Here is an 11822-nt window from a genome sequence, read left to right as displayed (position 1 = left end):
TTCAGATGGATTTGCTATCACTTTCTTGATCGGTGTTGGTCATCCAAAATTTTAGAAAGTTGCATCGATAGTTGAATAAATCCATATAATTTACACCTTCTCACTGGGGAAAGGCAAAGAAATGAACACATTCACTACTATCACTGGTATATGAAGGTACTTGATGCCTCTTACGATCGACATTAGCATTTGTTGTCGGTTACTTCGTAAGTTTGACCAAGAAATATCTAGCTTATTTAATTTTTTCAACATTCGACAAATCTCAAATCGAAATTTATAAAAATAGTTTTTATTTGTCTATTCCAATCCAAAATGTTTTGATATAATGACAAAGTTAATATGACAATATATTAAATGCTGTATGCAAAAGTGATTCAGGTTTATCAGTCAGATCGTTGTAGTGTTCAAATAATTCAAATGATATGAACAATACAAAGTCAATTACCTAGTTGCATATTATGTTTTGGATCATGTATAAACATAACGCTATAATCAGATGTATCAATATTTATCACTTACTCTATATGAATTCAACTTGCACGGTTGTGCAAAGTCTGAGCTCAATGCAGCTGTGGATTACTCGATCGGTAAAACCCAGATACCATTAATCTCCGCAGATATTCGTTGATAATGGCCTCGACTGAACTGTGACTGTGACTTCTTATCCGCGCGATCCGAAAACCACTTTCTTTTACCAAAGAGTCCGAACTATAACTCTTCCATACAACTTCTGAATCTTTGTTGTACACACTATCATTAACACCACTGTTCCAATGTACCTTAGCTATTGATCAAATAGTGATGAATAAGTTGATTTCGAAATCACGCTGCAACTGCCCAATCAACTAGGTTCGTTTGGTAAATATGCACGATCTATTTGATAATTCCGCTTTGTGCAGTGCACCCAAGGGTAAATGTCTGTATTGAATGCCACAACGATGCTTCTTTCACACGATCTATCAACGATTCACTACAAATGTCACACCAACCGTCGGTAGCTCATTCCCACTTAGAGACAATTTTGAAAATACTGATTTCAGGCATCGAATCAGAATCAACCAGTGAAGTATGACTCTGTCCTAACTGACGATCGCTGGAGTCCAGCAAGTTGTTATCCGACCGTGGACCCGCGCTTTCCTTGAGGGGCGATGTTGGTTCGATGAATGGTTCTACTAAACTGAACCGAATCAATAATAACAACAATCATATGAATTGGCATTCTCTCAAACCCATTTATTTTCCTCGCTCTCTATTATCACATTATCATAAAAGCGCTCGCGCCCGAACGCGATTTTGCTGGATTGATGCTGTGCGACTGGTCCACGCTCGTCTCGCCTTCGCCGTTGTTCCAGCAGCCAGATACGAGCTGATTGATTAGATCTCCAAGACGAAGGCGAACAGAAACGAATGAATTAGGATCGGGTTGCACCCTAGCCCTAACGACTTAGTCCATTCTTAAATATTTTAGCGAGAGAATCGGACGTGAGAGCTCGAAGTAAGTGAGCGGAAGGAAATCGTAAGAAATTGTTCTCCGTCTGTTGGAGGAAGGTGGATGTGGCGGTGAGCACGCGATCGACTGGGGGTGCGTTTCCATTGTTCTATTCGAAGGTGAAAGATACAATTGCGTTCCAACACAGCAAACTTTTACATAGATTGTAAATTGATGCACGCATTGCTCCATTTTATTTTCGTATTATAGACACCTTGGTCGCTTAAAGACATTTTTTATTAGATTTATCTCTTGTGCGATATCAAAAGCATTGTACATAAAAAACATGATCATTATGATGGTCAAGCAGAAATACAGGTTTTGGCCTACCTACCTGAGCAAAGTCTGAAAACAGCGAGACAGCATATAGAAATATTCTGATATAGATATCAAATTGAAATCATAATTTGTTTTCAAATATAAATCATCATGACTGATTAATATTTTGATCTCATTTTCGCTGTTGATTTCTAAATTGTATATCTGACATCAAACTGTGTACTTATTTTGTTATCGGAACCAACATCAAAGTCAGTTTCGATTTGCTCTCATCGATAGCAGGAATAGTTGATTTGATGTCACAGTAAGATTTTTCTGCTGTAGATTTTGATCTTTAACCGTTAAAACGAAAGGATATCACCCTGAGTTATCAAAATTAGGCGATTTCACAAGAACAAAATTAGTTATCGATTTGCTCTCAAGCTTGCTCGGTAACGTAGATTGGTCTACTTAGATATGATGTCTATTTCGATTATTACATTTACTAGTTCTCTTATAGGTTTGTGTCTTTGCAAAGAGACAGTACAACTACTAGGTGAATAAATCAGAATTCTGCACAACACAATACTATTAAACGTAAACTCAAATTCAACTAGTTTAAATCAAGAAATTACAATCACGAGAAAAATCAAAAAAAGCTGGAGTTTGAAGAGTGTCACAAAATCAACTAAGACTAAGAGCCATTTGTTCCAAAGAGAAATAAGGTGTTCTAGTAACAGAACTATGCCATCATCCGATCCAGCTTGTTGCCTCAGCAAATCTCAGTGTGTCCATAATCAGTATTTGTGCATATGTTATCTGTGACGGTTTGTCTTAATCAATTGTGTCGTATGCTGCTGATTCATATAATGCCACACTATCTCTTCAGTTTAACCCTCCATGCGAGCCTGTGCGAAAGCTGCATCAAGTGCTACTACATAGAAACATTCAAATCTTGCTATTTCATTTGCGATGAGAGGAAGTTTACGCTTCCTTGCAGTAAACATCGTCAATACTTTGTACCGTCTACCAATAGTACATGGTAACAGCTGTTCTTACTTTCGTGACTCCTCCAAATTTAAGCTTCAGAAATGCCCTTCGAAAAATGAGCGGTGAGGTGCCAATGGAGACAAAATCTCGAGACTTTGTTGAACGGTTAATGTGGAGGTGCACTAGTGACTAATACCTAATATTAACGATAATGTTGTGTGGAGCTTGCAACATGTTATGTCGAAAATGTGAAAGAAAGAAAAATTACCTGTTAGCTGGTTAGAGGGCCTCATTTGTCCCCAAAAAACGAAATAAATTATGGTAGCGTATGCTAGAACATGGATCGAGGGATCGGGGCACTCTCGATTTGACCGAGATCGAAGAGCTTTTTGTCATACGATCGCATATACTTCTAAACTTTGCAGACGATATGAGGGCGAAATGGGATCCCTATAGATAGCTTTGCGAACAAAGATGTAAGATGGCCAATCCGGAGATGGCGAGTTAGATTTTCGGACCGGTCCGACAAATTCATGCACACGCTTTGGCATGGTCTTATCAACTGTGGCAACAAGATATGTACATACTCGTGCAAATGACGGACATAGTAAAGCTTTCAAGTTGAAAAGCAGGCCACGTTCCAGTTGGAATGTAGAGCCACAGAAGAATAAAAATATCAGGGCGAGGTGAAAAGGTATATTGCAGCTGCAAAAAGTCTCGTAATTTGCGAACGAATACGAAACCAGCTTGGTTTACTACTTTGATTTTACGGTGGCTTTGAACGACCAAGAAAAATAGACGAAGGAAGCTGATCGAGGCTGAGTACATATTTGAGCATTAGATGCTGCGGACAATACTCGGGGGTAAATAGAAGAATGGCATTTGGAGGCGACGCATGAGTCACGAGTTATACCCAGGGGCGGATTTAGCCGGAGGGGGCCCCGGGGCCGAAAGCCTGTGGGGGCCCTAAAATGTACAAAAAAGGTTGGTTTTGGTACATAAGATTTGGGGCCAGGGCCGCCCCACCCCCATGCCTGATCCGGCCCTGGTTATATCAGATGTGTAGAAGAATGGAAATATTTAAGTTTTTATAAACACAGCAAACGACGGTAAGCTGTATAAGTTGTTCGTATGACAGAAGAGTTCAATGCACGAACTATGACGTCTATCTTAAATCTTCTTCTATATCATATCTATCTTCTATCTTCTTCTTCTTCTTCTTCTTCTTCTTCTTCTTTTTTCTTTATATACATAAAAATGAATTTCTGTCTGTCTGAACCTTATAGACTCGGAAACACTAACCGATCGGCATGAAATTGGTATGCAGAGGTTTTTGGGACCGGAAGGTTCTTAAGATGGTTCGAGACCCCTCCTTTGGAAACAAATGAAACACCAATTTCATTATAACTCGATAATATCAAGCACAAATTGAACCTCGGCATGTGGAGATTTTGGTTAAGGGAGATATGTTTCTGTGGTTTGAAACTCCTCCCCCTTCTTGAAAGAGAGGCTTCCATACAAATTAACCAGACAATTCTGCATAACTCAAGAACTAATCAAAGAATAAATTAATTTTAAGCGAAACTAAGTTCGTCGGGTCTGCTAGTAATGAATTAAAAATAAGGCAATAAATAAGATGCGCGGCTATAAAGCAAGACCATGCTGAGGGTGGCTGAGTTCGATTCAGTGCCGGTCTAGGCAATTCGGATTGAAATTGTCTGACTTCCCTGGGCATCAAGTATCATCGTGTTAGCCTAATATACGAATGCAAAAATGGTAACTTGGCTTCGAAACCTCGCGATTAATAACTGTGGAAGTGCTGAATGAACATTTAGCAGCAAGGCGGCAATATTTTCATGAATTGTTTAATCAGTGTATTTAATTTTCGTGAATTGAAGAGAAGTACTTTTTCTGCGGGTTAGTATCTGATTTGACGTTTCTGGAGGTCAACTGCACCCGCTGTTCGAGCATTTTGATCAATGTGATATATAAGAAGGCTTCACGGCAAATGCTGGGTAAAGCGTACCATTGGTACTTCGCGTACCTGAAGGAATAAAATAGACCATCCGCGGGCCTTAGCCTCTACCTGTCAACTCCTATCCTACCTCCCATGGTGCTGGCTCGAGATAGAGCAACCTTGAGGAAGATCGGTAACCAACCCGTGGGAACCTTGGTCGTATGCTGACAGGAAGGGGGATTCGCTTCCGGAGATGCAAATCTTACTGAGCGTCTGTTCTCCATGTCAGGATCGGCTCACAACAGAGTATGTTCTCCATGTTAGGTGGCTGATCATCGTCAGAGTGCCAGCAGGGACTCTAAGTGAAACTGTGCACCATGGGACCATAAGGAATAAGGAGGAATGGTCCTACGGAAATTTAGGGGGTTTGGTGTCAGGCCCTGCAAGCCAGATTTTAAAAAAAACATACGCAACGAACAATCAACAAGAGAGTACGAACCGGAACCAACGGCGAAGACCACCACTCTCAACTTCATCGGGACCACACACATACTCGCCGATGTGCTCAAGGACCGTGGATTCACATCGTAGCGTTGCAGGAGGTTTGTTGAAGGATCAATGGTGCGAACGTTTAGGGTCATACCATCTACCAGAGCTGCGGCAACAATAGTGATGGGCGATGGCAGCAGGTAGCCGGCAGAACGTGGAATGTCATAGACGGAAACGGAGACAGCAGACCCCCTTTTAGGAAGAAACGCCGCCTGAAAGAAGCGGAGTGCGAGGAGATGGAACAGCTGTGCCGTTCTCATAAAAACACGCAAGTTCTATCAGAAGCTCAACGCATCCGATAAAGATAAGGATGGGAGCATCTTGACGGACAAACGTGTGGTGATCGACAGGTGGAAGCAGCTCTACGAGGAACATTTGTTTTCTTCCTAAACAATGGAGGGGAATCTGCTCAACAGACATCCTGGTGACCAGGAAGTGCTGGGTTAGGGCCACCTCCTGAGGGAGGCAGGCCTGCATCCCGACCAGTTAAACCGTTTCCATTGCTCGCCAAGCCCGTCCCTTCGGTACAACCAGAAAGTAATGCTTCAAAGGGGCGGTGCGGACGCACCTCGAGGTTAGCTGGTGTCCTTGCAGCATCGAACATCGACTCGCTTTTAGAAGAACACCATGGTATCGTGCCAGCGCATTGCCGGCTTTCCAGGTGGCCTTACCACGCCCTATGTCCTCGGAAGGTGGGCGGTCGACTTCGCGCCTGCCCTCTGCGACTGGTATCAAGAATGATGATGCCGCGACCCAAATTGACCTTTCTGCGATAGGGCCTTTCTAACACACAGAGAACTTGCCGACGCGAGGCCTACGCCTGCCCCAGCCTTGACGAGGAACCTTTCCGTCCTCGGGCTCGGAACCCCTGGTTGACGACGCCGCGAAAGCGACGATACCATGTTGTTCTTCGCGCGGCCACTTGTTCGATAAAGGATCGAGTCGACCACAGAGCATGACCACCGGTAGACCCATGAAGCCGACTCTGATCCCTTGACCACCTCTTATTTGCGCCTGAACTAGCCATCCTGAGTCCGCGCCTTCTGTGTAGCTCCGAGACGATTTGGGCGATAGCCGATAAAACGGCGTTCCTGCCAACTTCGTCTTACATCCTCCGAACTAGGTTGTCCGGGGTGGTGTCAGACCACATGTGCAAGCATGTGTCACGCATTGCGCGAAAACGTGAGCACACGAACAACACGTGTTCCGCCGTTTCCTCTAAACCCACACCAAACACTCGGCGAAGCGAGGCAAGCCACTTCTTTACCTGCACTTTGATTTTGCAGCACGCTTAAACGCCGGGCACATCGAGCCCCATGGGTGCTTGCTGTTCACAGCTTTGCTGGAACAAATCAAACAATTGGAGGTTCGTCACATTGTGCCTTATCCCTCAATCCCAGCGTCGACGAATTGCTTCTGTCAGGGCCTTTGGTCCATTGCTTGTGCCCTGGTTCCAGGCACTTGAAGCAAACTTCGGTTGCTCGTATATGCGCACAGGGCATACCGCATCCCGCCTTGACGCTCCTAACTTGACTACCTTGAGGCGTCCGCTGCAGATAGCCGAACCAATCTACCTGCGTCCCTGCCGGACCTTTCCGTAGCCGAACGGCTGCGGTGGGCGTCTCCACTTCACAATGTCGCCGCAGTGCCGTGACGAGCTCTTCGACTGTGATCTCGTCCAGGTCTTTACCCTGATTCACCTCCGTCGAGTGCCTCACCTTGACCGTCTCGCCTGGACCTCCTCCGCCACTTTCTGTAGGCGGCGCCCTGCGAGACCCTTCAGCTCGAGTATCATCTCGCCATCCGGGTACGTCTTATTCGACGATGTCGTCGCGCCGAGTTCACCAAGCTTGACGTCACTCCTCATCGCCTTCAAAACATCCGAGTACTTAGCCTCGTCCGCTCGATGACTGGGCATCGCCCTGGAGCGATTGGCGCCTACCCTAGACTTCTTGCTACCCTCATTCGCCTGGGCCTTCTTTTCGGCCCTTGACGTCTTCGGTTTCCTCGTGTTCTTGACCAGGGTCCGGAGGCGTCATTCCTCTATTTCCCTGGTCTGGTGCGGCTGAGAACTTTCAGCCTGCCGTAACACCGTCTTGTGGTGGACGGACCTTTCCAGGTCCTTCCTCCCCGGTTTTGAGGTACCTGACCGGGGTTCAGCTTCCCAGCCCACTACCCTAGTTCGGGTAGTACCCTCCGCGTTTTGGAGCGGCCCCAGGAGCTCATCCCCTGGAACTGTCTCCCCGTTTTGTGTCTGCTCCGTTGGGTAGTCACCCCGACGACCCGCAAATAGAGGCCTCAGTCTGGGTGACTTTGGCACCACCGTCTTAGCTGGCACGCCTTCGTCGACTCGACTTGCCGAGTCCGCGCGGGCCTCAGTCTGGGTGACCTCGACTCACGATTTCACGGTTTACACTTGGCCGTCCGACCGCCCTCTCAGCTTGGCGTCCAGCATCGACTTTCGAAGTTTCTGCAAGCTCCTCTGAGGTCCTGCTGATATTATCTTCGATGACGCAAAGTCGATGATGGCGTCCAGCTGTTCGTCGCCACCTCGAGGCCGAAGCCCATCGCGTTTGCGGTTCATCGCCTTCACAAGCCATGGGCCGTCAATAACCCCTTCCTTCGTTTGTGGCCGAGAGGCAGGTTGAGTGACCCACGCTGGCGCTGCACTGAGCTGCCGACTATTACCTCTGGCCTCCTAGGCGGAGACCTGAACAACCCACTCTTGCGAAGGGGTTACACTACTACCACTAATTGAAGAATTGACTTGGTTTTCCATTTTGGTCCCACGAGTTGCTCGGGAAAAGGTCCACCAGCCAGAGCCACATAACCGAAGAGGACAATTACTGTGGAGGTGCCCAGGTACCCAGGCTCTTAAAGGCCTAGCTTATTATTTCACCCCCTGGCCATGCATCCCTCGGCGGGTCACCGACGCCTTGGGATTAGGGTTAGGGACGATGGTCCAGTCTAACTCGCAGTGCCATGGGAGGGTCGTCAACCCTTGGACAAAGTCCCTGCTCCCCACTACGAGGAACATTTGAATGGCGCTGAGAGTACAGGCAGTGAAAGTCAAGGCAACGGAAGAGATGACTACGTCAGTTCAGCGGACGATGGAAGCCAACCAGCCCCCCCGAGGGAAGTTAAGGATGCCATCCAACAGCTAAGACCAATAAAACAGCTGGTAAGAAGGCATTGAGCTGAGCTCATCAAGATGGGCCCGGAAAAGCTAGCCTGCATGCAACGATAGTCAGAACCTGGGAAACTGAACAGCTACCGGAGGAGTGGAAGGAAGGGGTTATATGCACCATCTACAAGAAAGGCGACAAGTGTTAGAACTTTCTAGCCGGCTTCGTTGACGGCCGCTCGACAACGGACAAATCCTTCAAAAATGCCATGAATACCAGGTCCCAACGCACCATCTGTTCGTTGATTTCAAGGCGGCATACGGCAGTATAGACCGCGTAGAGCTATGGAAAATTATGGACGAAACGCTTCCTGGGAAGCTTACCAGACTGATCAACAACGGTGGATGGTGCGCAAACTGTGTGAAGATTTCGGCGAACACTCCAGTTCGTTTGAATCGCACCAGGGGACTAAGCAAGGTGATGGACTTTCGTGCCTGTTGTTCAATATGGCTAGAAGGTATCATGCGGGAGCGCGGAACCCAGTATCCAGAAGGTGGCTAAAGTCGGAAGGGCACGATGGGTAGGGCATGTTGCAAGAATGCCGGACAGCAACCCTGCAAAGATGGCGTTCTTCCGATCCGGCAGGTACGAGACGGCGTGGAGCGCACGAGCAGGGCAGGCGACCAGGTGCACAACGACTTGGCGAGCGTGGGGCGCATTCGAGGATGGAGAGATGCGGTCTCGAACCGTGTATTGTGGCGTCAAATTGTGGATTCAGTGTTATGTTTAGATGTAAACTAAATAAATGAAATGAAATGAAGAAGGCTTGAATTCACTGAATCAGCACCTTCTTATAAGCAACATTGGCCAGAATGCTCGGAGCGATGGGTGCAGTTGACCTCCACAAACGTCAAATCAGAGACTTGCCCGCAGGAAAGCTGGCGGCCATTACCGCTCGCCAAAAACTGGATACGGAGCAAGTAGTCATAGAACGTGTAATCATACTTATTAATGAGCTTACGATTTTTAAAATAGATTTCTCAATCGATCAACAGTCGCAAAGCAAGGGGAAACGGAAGCTTCCCAGTCTTACTTTGGCCAGAAAGGTGCAAATAAGTCTAGCTCCTTTTTTGGTACTTATCCTCAACCACAGTGGCGCCGGGAGTGAGTAGGACAAGTAGGACATGTCCTACGTACGAAATAGAAAAATGATTTTGGTGACATATCATCCTCGATATCATCGGTAGTTATTTTAGTTACTATACTGTCTGGTAGGTCTGATATGTAGATCTAGAAAAATATCATCTAATATTAGACAGTATAACGTATTGTTAGTTCAAATAGATTAGAAACCCACGGGAAAATGTTTTGTAGAAACCAAAGACGTTTTCCCGCATGCAATCTGGTCCGCAAGGGGTTCTGAGCTCCCCAAAAGATTCTTTAATGTTCATACGATATTCTGGTAGTGGAACGCTACGACAAAAATTCGCAAAATTTAAACATCTGTAGACAGAAACAATATTACCTAACAATAATTTTAGATATATACTTCTCTAGTCTCATGAAGTGAAGTTCAATAATTAGTGCTTGGTGGATCATGAAATCCTGTCCAATTGTTTCTTATTTAAAATTGGCCAGATCTCCAAATGTTTTGGGAGTCCATATGACAGTCAAAAACCACTAATTGCTTTATTTTTGTGCCAATTTGTCCTCTCTAAAGAACTTTTCTCGATACATTTTAAAATGAGCGAGAAAGGCATCATCGCCGCTAGGTGGATTAATCTGTTTTTTTTTGTAGAGTAGCAAGTGCGCATATTTCTATCGTGATATCCGTAGCATCTAAAGATATCGGAAACGTGGTACTATTGTGTTTCGAAAGTGATATATTTCACTGTCAAAAAAAAAATGCACGTCAGAGGCACAGAAGCGCGCACACTGAAAATACACCCCAGATTTTTTCAAGTCTCTGCCTTTCTGTTCCGTAGAGCTCCGTAGCTCTGGCCATCCGGAAGATGCTCCAGTCGAACCATTCCTCGGCACGACGACACACCACATCGTCCCTGACGCCAAATGACCGGATGAACAGCTGACATTCTTGATTATGATGATTCCCTGATTTCGAATCCTAATCCTCTTCATCCTTGAACATTGTAAGCCTAACCTCGAGTCACCACGAGTACGTTGGCTTCACCCCTCTTTTACTAACTTCATAATAAAATGATATTGATTGTACATATGTCAACGAACCATGACTCGTAAATTATATACACACTGAGTCAAACAAATACACGAATGAAAAAAGACTGTAAAATCGTTTATAGAGTAAAATCAAAGAGAGAATTTGTTGCCCTAGTGTAGGACAACACTGACAGAGGATATCATCAAATACGTTCAGGCCTTTGATTTATTTTTGGTTTTCAAGTGAAAACTAATGGAATCATATTTTTTTCACAGTCTAAGTAACTGATCAAAATTGGTGTCTCCAGTTAGCCTTGCGAGTAAAGGCGTAGAGTTGCCTACTCTGTGATGGCGAGCTCGATTCTCGGTCCAGCCCAGGATGTTTTCGAGGGGAAAACATTTCGCCTCCTGGGCATAAGTGTGTCCATTGTGCCACACAAGGTACATATTCATGCAATAGCAGGCATAGAAAACAATAACTAGGGAAATGCCAATGAACAGTTGAAAAGCAGGCCAAGTTCCAGTTGAAATTTACAGAAATAAATGAAAAAATGAAAAAGAATAAAAAATGATCCAAATTCAAAATTTTCGAAAAACTGGTAAATATTAGAAAATTAACACAATAGAAGCGTGTAATTCCATGTGCGAGATAGAATGATGTTTTGACTAGGATGATCTTCAAATCCGAATCCGTTGTATCCCCGGATTCCGTAAATATCTAAATCACCAAAAACCACAATTCCATGTATCGCATCTGCTATGTCCGTCTGTGAAGAAAGTCGCGCTTGAGGGGTCTGAGAACCATGACGATCCATACAAAATTGATCTAATACAAAGAGAGTTGAACATCACATTATTTGCGTGACGTGCTTGAAGGATATTTTTTATTTTATTTTCACATTAGTTCTGCTTTTTCAACTGTTGCAAATTCAATACCTGGGTTATTCGAATAAAATTCAATCAGAAAAATAGCTAGATCAGCCCAAAATCGAACCCACTAATCTACAAAGTGGTCTTCATCTGTTATCGCACATCTCTACACAGCTAAGGAAACCCGGTGCGTTTTCAGACCAAAACGACTGGTCATTCCTCCCCGTGCCTAGTGACTCATCCTGGCACGTTTTTCCGGCCTCACATCGTCCTTTAGATAATAGATGGAGTTACGCTCGTTAACCATTCACACCTACCTGTCTCCGCCTTCGAAAAAGGTGAACACCAGGATTTTAATCGCAAAGCTGAGCAGGTTTAATTCAACTGAAGCATTTTCATTTATGTG

The sequence above is a fragment of the Armigeres subalbatus genome, unplaced genomic scaffold (assembly GCF_024139115.2).
Source record: "Armigeres subalbatus isolate Guangzhou_Male unplaced genomic scaffold, GZ_Asu_2 Contig253, whole genome shotgun sequence".
Classification (NCBI taxonomy): domain Eukaryota; kingdom Metazoa; phylum Arthropoda; class Insecta; order Diptera; family Culicidae; genus Armigeres; species Armigeres subalbatus.
Note: the sequence above shows the minus strand (reverse complement) of the source record.